Source organism: Seriola lalandi, unplaced genomic scaffold (assembly GCF_002814215.2).
Source record: "Seriola lalandi dorsalis isolate HSWRI2012SDOR001 ecotype SW California unplaced genomic scaffold, Sedor1 jcf7180002054317, whole genome shotgun sequence".
Lineage (NCBI taxonomy): Eukaryota > Metazoa > Chordata > Actinopteri > Carangiformes > Carangidae > Seriola > Seriola lalandi.
The window spans coordinates 552,743-568,421 of NW_019524870.1; positions in this window are offsets into that span (position 1 = coordinate 552,743).

Below are 15,679 nucleotides of genomic sequence, written 5' to 3' on the forward strand. Positions count from 1 at the left end.
TGAGGGCTGAAAATAATGACATTGTCAGAAGAAATTATTCAACTACTATAAAATAAATGAAGCTTCAGGGGGAAACAAGCAGAGGCACCACGTCACACACAGGCTGTGTATTGTATATGAGCCTATAGTGATTAACTCATCATGAGATACATGAGATAGGATACCCCAGGGTTTGTTAGATTCAGCTCATCAATTTATTGATTGATTAATTCATTACATCGTACATTTACAATGTGGTAATGCAAAAGTACCAAATATAGCCTATATATAATAATAAAGAAAATAAACCCAAAGCAAAGGCTCAGTAAATCACAGTCAGGCGGAGATGTGTGAGAGCAAAACCTGACCTGCACTGCTGGTCAGACACGCAATTATTTAACTCAACAGGTTCATGTAGTTGAGTGAAGGTTAAATACTGAATAGCTGAATAGCTGGACCATCACCTCTAGCTCCATGTTGTTTTCTTGTTTGCATCAATGACCGATTAAGACAGAGCTCAGGAAGCGTTCACCTCCTCCACTAACCAATTTCCTGGGGAAAACCCTGAAACCTGCTCAGAATTTCACAAGAAAAGTGTCGAGCTTCAAAGAAGTCTCAGAAATAAACACAACTAGATGTAGTAGATTTCTTTTTTTATTTCCTACACCATTATCATCATCTTCACGGCTCCTGCTGGTTAGACTACTCGCTGCTTTACAATCTGTCTGATCATCTGACTGCTTGTGTTTTTGGCACAGGCGCTTAACTTGGCGATTACAGTGTTAATTTAATTAATAAAACCCAACTGAAATAAACTGGAATTATCCTTTAAAAAGACCCACATGCTGAGGTGTACAATACAAAATTATTGTGGCAGAGATACTTGAGCATTAAAATCGAAGAGGGCTTTAATGACTCCCGGTTATTCTATACTGTATGTATGTTCCTATATCACTCTGTGTAAAAATATTTAAAGCTGTGTACAGACAGATATTTTGCAAGTGTGTAAGATGAATGCAACATGTACTCTTTTATTCAACAACTTCAAATTGGAGTGTCTGTAAATCAGTATATATATAATCCTAGCCACCGCCACACTAAATATGAATTATACGCGACTTATATACAAATACTACCCGACACCTTTCCTCTCTCGCTCACTACGTATGGTGGTATGTCCTCTAATACAGCCAGGTTTAAGCTGTTTCCAGGCTTTTGTCACACGTGATCTGGACTGACCACGCGACCACGACGACACTGGGTTTGAAGGAAAAATGACGAATGAATGTTTGAAAGTTTCAGTTATTACAGAGAAAGTTTCTAATGTATATATTTTCTGGTCTGATTTATGGTGCAGCAATGAAAGAAAGAAGCACAATGATGAAAATGTGCAGAGAGTAGCTGTCTGTCTTCACTGATGATGATGATGATGATGATGATGATGTAACATTGTATCAGGAAACTGCATTTGGGAGCTTTAAGTTATAGCTTGGTAATTTATTTGAAGTGGAAATCCAACAGCAGCTGAGTTACTTTCTTTTCATAGAGGAAATGAGCAGCAGTTATGAACAATATGTATCTTTTTCTCCCCCCTCTCTCCTCCACCGCCCTCCACCAATCAGAGGACACACGTTGGCTCACAGCCAGGGACAACAAATTATTTCCTGTATTTTGCACAAACAGAAAACATTGCTTAGTGGGTTTCTCGTTCATGTCAGTGTGTAAAAGGAAAAAAAAAAAAAAAACGAAAAAAACATGCGTTGTGGTTAATGGTGCTGGGATGTTCACCAACCACAACCTGTTGGCCAGTGCCAGCAGCAGCAGCAGCAGCAGCAGCAGCAGCAGCAGCAGCAGCAGCAGCAGCAGCAGCAGCAGTGCAGAGTGATCACCCCCCCGCATGAGCTCACAATGTGATCCACACAGGGTGTTTACACTGCAACACATCCGCACGCTCACGAACGTTTGTGCTGAGGTCCATCGCATCGAGTTTAGGATTTATTTTCTTTTGTAGAAAGTCAAAGATCTGAAATCATCACGTCTGTTTTTCTTCTGTTTTTATAATCTCATTCAAAAATGTCCCTCGGATTTACTCAGGAGACAAACGGCTAGGTCCAACAAAGAATCACAGTCATTCTTGTACAGCTCCGCTCTCCTCTCAGTAACTATGTGAGGTTTGTTCTCCTGGGTAACATTAAGACCTCAGCACTAATGAACTCTCCACAACACTAATGAGAAGTCATGTCTACTCTGCAGCATGTTGTGTGTGTTGGAGCAACACTGCTGGCATTCAACTACTTTACGAGTGTGATAAAAAAAAATACTAAAACAAAAAAAAAACCCAAAAAAACAAACAACAGAGACACATAAAGAGTCACTTTTACTTCCTCTCTTTTTCTGTCTGTAAATATTCTAATAAATAAACAAACAGGAACTTGCACTGAAACGTGGCTTGAACTGGTTTCTTTACGCACAACTGATGTCACATGCTCACAGCTGCATTTCACACTCTCTTTACTGGTAAACTGCTTTCAATTTTAGAGCCTGCGGCGCACATGAAACTTGAAATTGTTGTTGGAGTTATTGAGTTTGTGTGGAGGGAATTTAAAAAGTCACAGATTAGTGCGGAAGCTCAGAGGGGCATTTCAACATTTCTGTTTCTCTGCATTTTAGAAGAAATATTAAAGATAATTAACTGTAATTAAGTGATTTAGTGAAAGATAACACCTGCTTAGCCTATACGCTGCATCCCTAAAGTGCTATGTAAACATTGCACATGTTAACATGGCTTTATAACTCTTCTTTTTTTTTTTATTCATAATATTAATATTGTTATCATCATATCAAGCGTCTATACCCCAGTTTTAGTTTTACTTCACAGGTGAGATTTCTGTGACAGTTAGTAGTAGACATTGGGTTTAATGTGCACACATACCCTCTCTCGCTCACAGAGGCTGTGGTGGACGTGGGTGGGTGAGTGTGTGTGTGTGTGTGTGTGTGTGTGTGTGTGTGTGAGAAGAGCAGTAATCATGTTGTTTGCTGCTGCTGACAGAGACGAACTCACTCTTGTTCACGTTCATCGCCCGGTCGACACCACTCAAGTGTTGTCTGTGTGATAAACTGTAATTACCCAGTCGATGGTCTTCATCTGCAGAGAGACTTCAACATCTGTATCATCAGCTCACTATTTTTAGTTTGCGTTTGTTGGGTTGTTTTAGGTTGTGAGCTCATAATAAAGTTAGTTTGGTTTCTCAGCTTAATGACATACGTGATTAATTTATTATATGAAAATCCGTAGCTTCCTAGATGTTCAAAGTACAGCTAAGATGACGATGGTGTATTCTGCTTTGTGTAGCCGTTTCATGTCAGTGTGCGTGTGCCATATCAAAGATTACTGAATATATATTATTCTCATGGTTTACTCACATCTCCATACAGATTTATACAAAAACAATATATTCGTTTTCATTTAAATTACTGACTGCAACCTTAACAATGAAAGAAATGATTTAGAAATAATGATTTCTAATATATAATAATAATTAAGAAATGATTTAGAGTTCGACGTATTTATATTAATGAATTATTACACTTATAACGACGACTATTCACTACTGACTTACTGTCATTAATAACTGAAATTTGATTGATTTGACAAATGAAATCTTGCCCACTCCTCTATTCAAATGTTGTTTCACAAGTTGAAAATCCAAAAAAAATATTATTAGTTGTCATAGCAGAATACTGATCTACAAAAAACATGAATAGATGTTTATTAAACATTAAAAGAGCTGTACACGATGATGATTTATCTTTTTTCAACAACGATATGAATTATCATCTAGCAGTTCATATCTGCTGTTTTTTGTGAGCTGTCAGACAATATTGTTTCAAAATAAAATCAATTTATGATGATATTAAGCTTTGGTGCGTAATCAAAGAAAAAAATGCCCTAACCCATTTTGTAAGAAGTCAAGGCCATTTTGTTTATCTCAAATCATGGCCTCCCCCTTTCAGCTGCCAAGTTAGTTTCCTACATCTTTAGCTCTGTGCCGCTAACCTCAATGCATAGCCTACCTCAGGAAAAAGAAAAACGCACCCACCCATCCGGGCCACAAAACCACAAACTCTGGTAGACTTATGTGAGAAGCTACAGGCAGCAGAAACCTGCAGGGAGAACTGACAAGAGAAAAAAAAACCACACGCTCTCAGTATATAAGTGATGAAAAGCGGCACTTTCTGCTCACTGATCAAAAACAACAACTCGTCCTTTACACAACACACACACGCACACACACACATACACACACTGCTCAGGTATTGTAAACACACACCAGCATGCATGCATGCAACACTCTGGCTTGAAAGAACACACAATTCTTAGAAGACAGAGTTTTTTTTGTCATTTCTGGATTTCCACTAATCCTCACCACCTGTCGCCTGTTGTTTTCGGCTAAACTTTTACACTTTAATGAACTGATTGATTTCCAAATGGTTGAGAGTTTTAGAAAATCTACAAATGAAAGATTCAGTTCAAATGAATTTCTACACATGCAGAATGATGTTTAAACATTGTTCATTTCACACACAGTAACTGATTGATGTCAGTGTACTATAAAAACCCTGCACTGTTTAATACTGAAATTAAAAAACTGTTCAATGCATTCAATGACTTTTTCCTATTATACACAGTTTTATTACTGTTATTTCTTTTTATTCATTTGCAGTAAAACTGTGCTAATGTGGTTTTGTTCTTTCCTTTTATTTTGCGGCACAAAAACATACATGACCTAAATACTGGGGTGTTTCCTGTCCATGTTGTGGTCCATCAACATTTATACGATGTTGTCACTAGTAAAAAGACACCACAGGACCCTCGGCACGTTTCTTTACCTTGTTATTTCTCTCTCTTTCTATCAACTAATTTGTCATCAAGTTTTGTGGTGACTATTTTCCTGACTGCAACACAAACTTTGTATTAAAAAGTGACAATAGTGGATGAGAGTGGTGCTGATGGGACTGAGTTGAGTCCAGTGAAAGTGAATATGAAGAGCTGGTTCACCCCTCAACATGTTTCTTCAGAGTTTCTCTGAACACAGTCACCTGCTCAGCTCTGAGGGATGAAACATTGTGGTTTCAGAGAACACAGCTCGACTGCCACACACACACACACTTAATGATACAACATGAAGAAAGCCTGTAATAACTTCTCACACACCTAACAGAAATTTAAAAAAGACATCTTATATGGATAGGAGTTTCACTTCTGAAAGGGTTGGGGAGGGTGAGGATGGGGGTGGGCGGGGGGAGGGTGCTAAGAGTTGTCATGTAGAAGTTAAATATGCCATCAAAGAGGTTTCGAGCATATTTGATTGTGAGAAAGTTTCTTCATAACAAAATTGTCTTAAATATATAAACAAACTGCCTAATTATGAATATCTATTTATTTTTATGATATATGGTAAATTATATGACATGGTAATAATAAGTATAGATTTCTAAATAGATTTTTAACTTTTGGTTTGGACAGAAAATTAAAATCATTCTGCTCGTAGATCTGCAGCTTTAAAGAAAACAAAACCTCTTCTTGGAGATTTAGTGACTGTTCATCATCTGTACAGAAACCTGGTTTTAAAAAAAAAAAGCACTAAATGGAGGTAGAGAAAACATTTTGCACCTTTTGTTTAGTTTCCATGTAGGAAGTGTTTCAGCAGCCCACTAGATGGCCACATAAACCACATAAACCACAGAACTTAAGCCTGCTTCACTTCTCTTCACACCAGATCCTGGCCAAGTCACATTCATGTGTTGTTTGTCTTGACTTTTATTTTAAACACAGAAGAAGGAACAAGCTCGACTCATCACTCGAAGTCCACTGACTTCACAGTGTGTAAGAAGGCAGAGGCGATGTGGACACACGTTGTTTCTGAAGACTCAATAAAGACAAATGCAAAAAGAGAATGCGAGTTGTGGCTCATATTTTCCAAAAGATGTCTTCAATTTCCAAAATTGTCAGTGTCCTCAATGTCTCAAAATGTCCTGATTTCCAATAGTGTCCATTCTCATGAAAATATGTCTTCATTTTTGATCCCCCTACTGTCCTTACTCAGAAATGTTTTCAAATTCCAAAATGTCCCAACTGTCCAAAAGTGTCGTGGCCTCAAAAGTGTCCTCATTTTCAAAGATTTTCAAAAATGTCCTCATTGTCCACAAATGACCTGAATAAGCAACAAAGTTCTCACTGTCCTACAAATGTTCATGCTTTCAAAAAGTGTCTTTATTTTTGCTATAATTTCCTCATTTTTTTAAAGGATGTCCTCACTTTCCAAAAGTGACCTGACTTTCCTTAAATTTGAAAAAAGTCCTCACTCATCGATGATGTAAATTCCACTTTGTCGGTTGAGTTCTTCTTACCTGCTTTTTAGACTTCGTCCACACTAATCTGAATACTGTAAATCTGAAATCATCTTTTTCACTCTGTCCACACTGAGTCAGCTTTTAGAAAACACACAGTCGTCAGAGTAAATCCATCTGAAAACACTGGTCTCATTTTTTAGTGAAGGAAAACTGAGCTGTTGGAAGCTGAGAGGAAGCTGAGAGGCCGAGTTTCTATCACCTCTAACCCAGGTTGTCACTTAGTATAGCCACAGTTCTTGTCATTAGCCTGTGATTTTGTTATTGTGATCACAAAAAAGAAAACATGGGAATAGGAACAACTAAACTGCTGGTTCAGCTGCGCTCATTAATTAAAGATTCTCTGTGCAAACAGATACTGTATTGATTGAAGGGTCAAGCGATATGACTACTACCACAGTATTGATTGTTGCATGACATTTTCCTGTCAGTGGCTGTGTGTGCTGTATACAGTGATACAGCTGATCAGACACAGATTCACCACCTGCTGTTATGTAGGAATCAGTGCCGGTGTCCCACATGCCCCACCGACGACATGTTGATTATGTCGGCTGGCAGAAGGCCCAGGCCGGAGATCGAAGCCCTCAGCGCTGTGGCTGAGTGAGTAAACACGCAAAGGCGAAAAAAAAGAAAAAAAAAAAAAAAAGAAATGCATATACAGTGCAATGACACACATTCACACAAACACACAGCAAAGCAAATACACACAGCCAGACACCCACACATCTGCATACGCACACACACACACACACTTACACGCTCTGACGCTCCAACACACATCATCTGCACGGGGTAGAGGCACAGCTAGTGTCGGCGTGAAGCGGTGAACTGCGTTTGAACTGGCGACCTCTGTAACTCACCCATATTGATGGCAGGCAACGCACTCGCTCACAACACAGCGCTTCAGCAAGCATAGCATGGCCCCGGGGACTGTAGGCGTCAGTGTGGGGGAGGAGGGAGGGGGGAGGGGGGATGGATGGATGGATGGATGGATGACAGATGAGTGAAAAATATTGCCAGTCAAGTTTATTTTGTCAAGGTGTGATGGTGGAAAAACAAAGAGACAGACAGAGGAGGAAAGACTGACAGATATCAACATACAGTAGTTTTAATGAATATAACATATACTATATACGGCCAAAAGTATGTGGACACCCAATTACTCCTCCCATTAGTCATTTTACAAATGTGCGTCTGCATACTTTTGGTCATATAGTGTATTGCAATAAAGCATAAGAGAGTTTATGTTTGTGTCCCAGTTGTAGGATGTGACTGGAAAGAGCAACATTTTCATGTTTTTTCCCGACGTCATGTGACCTCTCCCTGACCACACAGATTGGTTCCCCCCACAAGCACCAGGGGTGAGACAGAGGTGAGCCACCCCGCCTCCATAAATCATTCATTTTCATGTCTTAATTTTCTAATTTTGCATTAGTGTTGCACAGTAAAGCCGAGGACACCCTCTAGAATCCTATATGAAACATTAAGCTTCGCACCGGCGTCTCTCTACAGTTCACACATTCATGTTAGCTTGTTCTTATCCATAACACATCATCCATTATGGATGCTAGAAGATAACCATGGTCAGTATTAGGATGGAGCTGTTCTAAGAGCGACCGGGTTTTTACTGTCAGCTCTGCCTCCTGCTTTAATATTTGATCAAGAACAGGCAGCCGCTGACGTATCACAGGGGTCTTCGGCAGGGTATCCACCTCGATGAAATAGCTCTCAGACGCCTGACACACAGTCCCAGTCAGTTCATCTTTGTCCCACTGACATGGAAGAAATGACCTTTGTAAAGGCAGACTGGGTTTGTATCGTACCTGCAGAGATCACTGTGGCTGACAAGATATTTTCAGAGCCTAATGAAAATGATAGCAAAGGTTGACAAAGAGTTACTGCAAACTATGACAAAAAAAATAGCTAATTAGGTACAATATATGCCCAAAAGGGTCTGGACAGGATTTTTATTCCTGCTATAACAGCGTCTGCTCTTCTAGGAAGACTTTCCACCAGATTTTGGACGCTGGCTCATGGGATTTTCTCCCATTCAGCCACAAGAGCTTTTAAATCAGAAGAGAGTGAAATGAAAGAAGGGCGATAGATGAATTTATTTGGCACAGTGTGGACAATAAGAGAAGATGATGAGAGACAGGTGGAGTCTTTGATGATTAGAACCCATCTTAGGGGGTTAGTCACGCCATGAACAAGCCTGGAGGAAGATTTGCACAGATGCGATCTAGAGGGGGAGTCCCTATAAGTTGACTGGAAGGACACCTTGTTTTGAAGAAAACTGGAGGTGAATGGGATGGAGGTGGGTCGCTTCATTTGGAAAATGACGAAAGGAAGGAGGAGTTTTTTGACCCAGACGAGGCCTCTGACTCACAGAGGTCACGGCGCATTCTGATTGGTTGAAGTGAAAAATTGGATCGCTTTCAATCTTTCAGTTGATCAAATTACTAGCATGCACCGCCAAAATATAAGTCTCTCTGATTTAATATTCCCTGAGTTTCACTGGAGAGGTCTTAAACTGAGCCCTGGCAGCACATCGCCCCCACCCTCATCCAACTTCACTGGCTTCCGGTCAAAGCCCGCATCCAGTACAAAATCTTCTCCCTCACCTACAAATCCCTCCATGGTCTTGCACCCCAGTATCTGTCTGACCTCCTCCGCCCCTATACCCCGTCCCGGAACCTACGGTCCTCAGACACTGGTCTGCCCTCCACCCCCTACACCAGCCTGCGATCTTTTGGTGACAGCGCATTCAGTGCGGCAGCCCCCACCCTCTGGAACTCTCTCCCTGAAGAGATCTGCACAGCCTCATCTCTGGACATTTTCAAAAAACTGCTGAAAACCCACCTGTTCACCAAGGCCTATGGCTTCTCTCTGCCTCATCTCCTACAGTCTCCTCCAGTCTCTGCCATCCCTATTCTGTCTCGTCTTGTTTTTATTTATTTGTTTTTTCTATTATTTGTGTTTCTTTCCCTGTAAAGAGGCCTTCGGTACCTTGAAAGGTGCTACAAAAATCCAAGTTATTATAATTATTATAATAATAATTATTATAATTATTATAATAATAATTATTATAATTATCATGCTGGCGTACACAGGTCTGGCCTTAGTTCTCGGTAAGAAGAACTGCAGCTACTCCAGTATGTTGTTATCCCTCTTTATTCCACACATGAACATACAGGAGGTGTCGGGTTCTGGTTCCTCTGCATCCACACACAAAGCGACTACACTGATAGTCCCGACCTGGCTCCAAACGACACCGTCACAAATACCGAGTTACATTACTGCCGCTGCACTCTTCAGTTGTACCTCGGAACTGTTCGGGTCTTTCCAGTGACGTTTGGTGACTTGCCGAAAACGGCAGAGCAGGGAAGTTTGCACTATTATAATTATTATTATTATCATTATTATTATAGGGTTTTTCCTGGCCGAAGATTAGGTGGATGTTTTAAAAAATACTCTCACCTTGACTCCTCTCTCGCTCTGATCCTATCCTCCACCGTCACCTTCCACTTGTGGCTGAGAACTAGGCCTACTTTCAGTCCTGACACGTTAACCGTATCTCGTCAGTAACATGAATTAACTTTTTTTCCCATATTAAAAGAACTAATGATGTCTGCACTCTGCACTGTTTCCCCTATCCTCGTGATTATCCTCCTCGCAACATCTCTTTTTAAAATAATCTGTTATTAATCTGTACATTGCTCCAAAAAAAAAAAAAAAAAACATATACGATGGGATGTAACTACATTGCCGTAGTGGCTTACAGCCGCAATTGCAGTTACAATCCACCGAGTACTGAGAAAACGAGAATTTTGTCAGGAAATTTGACGGAGGCGGCCGCCTCCAGATTCTCTATGCAGGAAAAACCCTGTATTAAACTGATGATAAGACCTGGTTTGCAGTCAGGGTTCCAGTTCATCCCACAGGTGTTGGATGGGGCTGAGGTCAGGACTCTGCAGTCAAGTTCTTCTATCTCAAACTGGGAGAAAACCATTTGATCTGATCTGCATTCAGGGGAACGGAAGCAGCAAAGTCCCTCTGCAACTGCCCAAGCCGTGGCAACACGGACGTTTCTGATTGACGGCAAAGCGACCCTCAGACAGGCGTGATGGAGCTGGCTTAGTGCACAGGGGCATTGTCATGTTGAATGACAAAAGAAGCTTTTGCCAAGCTGTTGCCACAAAGCTGGAGACACACAGGTCAAAAATACAATTGTATGCCGTAGTATTAATATATCCCTCCACTGGCGCCCAGTCCAAACAGCCGAACAAGAAGAAGTATACAAAATGAACCCTGTGGAGCCTCCATCCACATACATTTGGGTATTTAGTGTATTAAAAGCTCCAGACTGAGCTTCACAGGGTTCTAAAGGCCTAAAATAATACAGTGTGTTGGCCATTTCATTTTGCTCCAAGTATCTTGGCAGCTAAATGTGCCAAGCTTCCAAAAATAGTACTGCTTTAGCCTCTCTGGCAGTGTTTTAATACCACTGTGTTCCTTTTCCATGTGGTATATCCATTAATGATTATTAATTATAGAAACCCTTGAATCATTTGAAAATGTCTGTAAACTGGACTCGGATCACTCGCTCTGCTATTCAAACACGCTCGGTACAAACCGTTCCAAATAATCTTTGAGGCAAACAAATGGAGGCAGGTGCTCGAGAATCTGCCAAATCAACCATATGGCCCCTAAGGTGGAAGTAACAGGAGTGAGTGCACAGAAGCTCTCATTTCCTTTCCACAGTGAAACGTTCAGCTCAGCAGACTCCATCCAAGCTGTGGGTTCTGGGAACAGATGTGACAAAGGTGTTGTAGCCCGGAGCAGCCCACTTGACCTCGGCTGCTTTGGGTGAGAACGTGGACGTCTTCCTCGAAAAGTGTTGATCCCATTTTAACACTTGCAGCTTTATTGTCAGTTACAATATGGAGTTGAGCATCACTCTGGTGAAGAGTGAGGCTGCACTGGTCTCTGTGGCAACAATAGAGATGGAGATATGTCTGTCTGCAAACATATCAGATCAGTGATTGGTGGGCATATTGCTCGACTCTGGGAGTTTTCATCATTAGCCTGCACTGCATGGCAAACGGGTGGTGTGGCCCCTTTTTTTTTTTTTTTTTTTTCCTTACAGGCGGCAGTATCACAGCTCTGATCTGTCGCCCTTCGCTTGCCTTAATGTGTGAAAGCAAGACGTGTTGCGCCTATTAGCACTTCTTGGCAAGGCTGGCATGCTGATCCCTCATCCCCGGGGAGCCCAGCAATATGGTGCCACGTGGTGACCGCCCGCCAGCCCTGGCTCCCGCTGTCACAACACATCACACATCCCCCCCAACAACCACCGCCACCACCTCTTCTTCCACCACACCTCCATCACTGTGGTTGGATGAGTGACAGGAACGCCAAACAACCAGAGCCAGGGGTCCTCTGGGTGGAATAAAAACAAAAACTTTTAGAGAGAGAGGGCGCAGCTCGAGTTAATTATATTTTTTATTTTGATTATATTATTCACAAGGAAGCACTCATGTTTGGGTCGATGGAGAGAGTGATACTGTGCCTCCATAGGATTACATTAAATCCCATCCTTAGATAAAGTGTAGGGTGCAGGCTAGATTATGAGCGAAGCCAATACCCAAGACCACTTTCGCTTGCAAAAGTTTATTTCTGAGGCAGAAATTAGATGACAGGAAATAAGGAGACAGGTGTTAGACTCAAACTGTGGATGTTGCAGTTTCACGATCAGCATGATAAAACACCTAAACCCAGCAAGACGCCATGGTAAAGGAGCTATTTGTAAGTTTTGCGATTGTTACATAGCTAACATTAGCATTAGCAGTTGTTTTACTTAGCACTCTAGAGGAAACGTTTCAAGTTCAGCATCAAACTTCATTCCTTTACACGCCAAGAGCTGTCTCCAGGGGTGAAAAGCAAGTTAGCACGCTAACCAGCTAGCCCAGACCCATCTCATCACTTTCCAGTAGCGACTCACTGTAGCCTCCAATCTGTGCTGAAGATATAGCACTGCTCAGAGGATGTATTATAACCTATTGTCTTGTGAACACAAAGATGGCTGAAGCTCTTGTCAAGTGACAATCACCACCACTCGGTCCCGACAAGAAACAACATTCGGCCGCAGAGAAAACTCACAAAATAGCCCCTTTAACAGCGGTTATATTGTTGTGTGAAGTGTGATTGGATTATATTAGTTCAGGCTGGGGTTCCCATTCTTGTTTTTAGTATATGTATTTATTATTAGATGTGATTTTATTGTGATGTGTATTTTTTAATGTAGCAATCCTCTAATTCAAGACAATATTGTTTTATAATCGCAAACAATAAAAGTGACCATGATCCTAATCCGTCGTTCGTAAATCAGCAGGAAATTTAGACTTAGAGACAAACAGGAGGAAAGATGCTGAAAGATTTAACGCTAATCCAGCAGAAGCTCATATACAGTGAGATAGTTCAGTTAACTGTCTGATTTTCTAACCCGTATGTTGTCTGGGTTCTCACAAAGATAAGACTAGGTTACATCTTCTGTAGGTTAAAGGCACGAGACACATCTTCCTCCAGTCTTTTCTTTCTGTGGTTTTACCCTTCTTTTTTTTTTTTTTGACAGTCACAATGTATAGAGGGACAGGAAACATAGGGAGAGAGAGGGGTTATGACACCCAACAGAGGTCCCTGGCCTCATTTGAACTATGGTCGTTGCAGTAACTGCCTTGTGCCTGTTCATGCACCTGTCCAGCCTTTTCTAAAGCAGTAACACAAACAGGGCTGGGTGTTTAATCTAAATATGTTTCAGGTACGGACTGAAATCCGTCTGTAGCACCAAATATCGAAAAGTACCGAAAGTTAGCATTTGATGCCAGGATTCAGTTGCCGATTTAAATCAGAATTTTATTTAGGCTGTGTGTGCTTTGACAAACATTATTTGGCAACCCTGTCTTCTTTAGTTGATGGGGGGGGGGGGGGGGGGGAGGGAAATGTGTTAAATTAGGACATCAAATTAAGGTTCTCTTTTATTGTAACTGCTGTGGTCGCAGTGCAGTGGAAGTTTAGATTCAGATCTACAAATGGTCACATGGCTACTGTGTGTCTACCATGACTGGCACTCATGTGGTTAAAATCCACCCTCTGTACAACAGATATGAGTCATGCATCTACCACCATGCGTTATCGATAAACTTTTGGTCAGAATTTCCCTATCAGTCTTATGAAGAGGCCTGGTTACAAACCTCTGAATCGCCACCCACATAATCATCAATCATCTGTTCAATGATTCAGATCAATAAATGCTGACTAATTAATAAGTAGAATAAGAAGAATTAGTGAGGTTTGTAGGTTGATGGAAAAACTGTTTAATGTACATATATATAAATACTGCAAGTAAATACAAAAATACACAGGATATTAATGACATGTACATGTAATAGTTCCACAGAGTTGATGCCTGGATCTGGATCTGAAGAGGAGTGGTCTGTCAGTTAGTGAAGATAGTATCAACTCTGTGAGTCACAAGGCTTCCACTGACTAAGTCTGAGTATCGCAGACCAACATATCAGCCACAAGTGCATGTATGGGTGTGCAAGGGTCCACCCACAGTGTCTGCCTTTTTGAGTGGATAATTTACTGTAACTGGAGATGACCCTGTTATTATTCCTGATGACAGGCAGATTGTAATTATTTGAAGTTTTTTGTGTTGAAGCTGGATGAACCCAACTTATTACATATCTATTCTATTATAATGACAATTTGTGTTGTGCGTGCGCATGCAAAGCAGTCATCTCAGTGCAAGTTTTGGAAATGGTAACAATAGTGGTGATTATCTGATTTAAGTGACAGACTTTTAATTGATATTTCTTCAGATTTCCATCATTGATCACATCAAGATTTGTCAGATTTTAGACAGAGATTAGAAATCAAAAGGTCTCACCAGGTCTGAAGCTCAGCCACAGTGAGTTTTGAAGCCTTAACCTCCGCACACTACTAAGATCGTAGACCTTCAGGTGCCATATTTAGTGCAGTACGGATGCAATCTATAAAATCTGTTATCATGGCAGAATCTGAGGTCTGCATCTGCACTGGCTTTCAGACATGCTCACATTTCAGCATCTCACGAAGCACTACATTGCCTAAGCCACAAAGCCACACATTTACCGTGTACGTGGTGCTCTGCACACAGCTGTGTAATGAAAAGGTCATCTTAATGGAGGGCCTTTGCTACACAGTGCGACGACGTCAACCCACCTCACCTGCCTGTCACAACCCTACGTACACACACTGCATCAATACCCATCATATACGTGCTGTTGTAATAGTTTATGCCACGGGTTAAAGCTGCACAGCCTTTGTGACACTATGGCTTTCAGCCATGAGTGTGACGCCTGTGAGGTGCCTGTTGTACACAGCTATCACCACTGATCCTCTCTGCCACCGCGGCACTGCCCACCGGGCATATTGTGGCGCTGTGATGCACTGTAGCCCGAGCACCAGCGACGGACAGGTTCTGACCTGAAATTAAATAAAAACTCCATATGCCAGGGGTGATGCCCGGACAGTAAAGGATATTTAATCTGTGTGCTGGAAGCAGGGAGGTGAGGGAGGAGGAGGGGGGCAGACTATAGGAGGAAATAGGGTGAGAGGAGGTGGGAGTGGGTGGGAGTGGGTGGGGTAGCAGGGGTTTGTCTGCTGATCTGTCACAGCTCCACGCCTGGCTGGGCTTGCTCACATTAACACTGACAAGACAAAGAGGTGACACATCGCGGCCTGCAGGGGCCCGGGTATATGGACACGTCCATGCACATGCAGGCATTTACTCACACTCACATGTGCACACATGCATTTACAGTATATGCCAGTGTTCAGTGGCAAGAACAAGAAAACTCGGCACACTAAACAAAAATCTTTAATATTGAATTATAGTTTGTTTGTTTTTTCTCATCTGCATTTACAGCGAGCAAGCAGCACCACAAAAGAAAACATTTCATATTAAAAGCATAAACACCTTTGAAAAAAAGGATCCTTTCACACATGGACCTGTAAAGATCACACATGACGTACAGAGGGACACGTTATGGTTCACAAACGGTTTGGCTGACAGATGAAGGGTGGCAGAAAACGATGCCAAAGCAGATTGAACTTTGGGACATCTCTGCTTTGGACAGCTTCAACAAGCACAGGCCACACGGCGGTCACCGGGGGCAAGGCTCCGGTCAATGGGGGCTGGCACAACATCCCGAGGAGGGTGTCGGGCAGAGAAGGGGAGGGGAGGGTG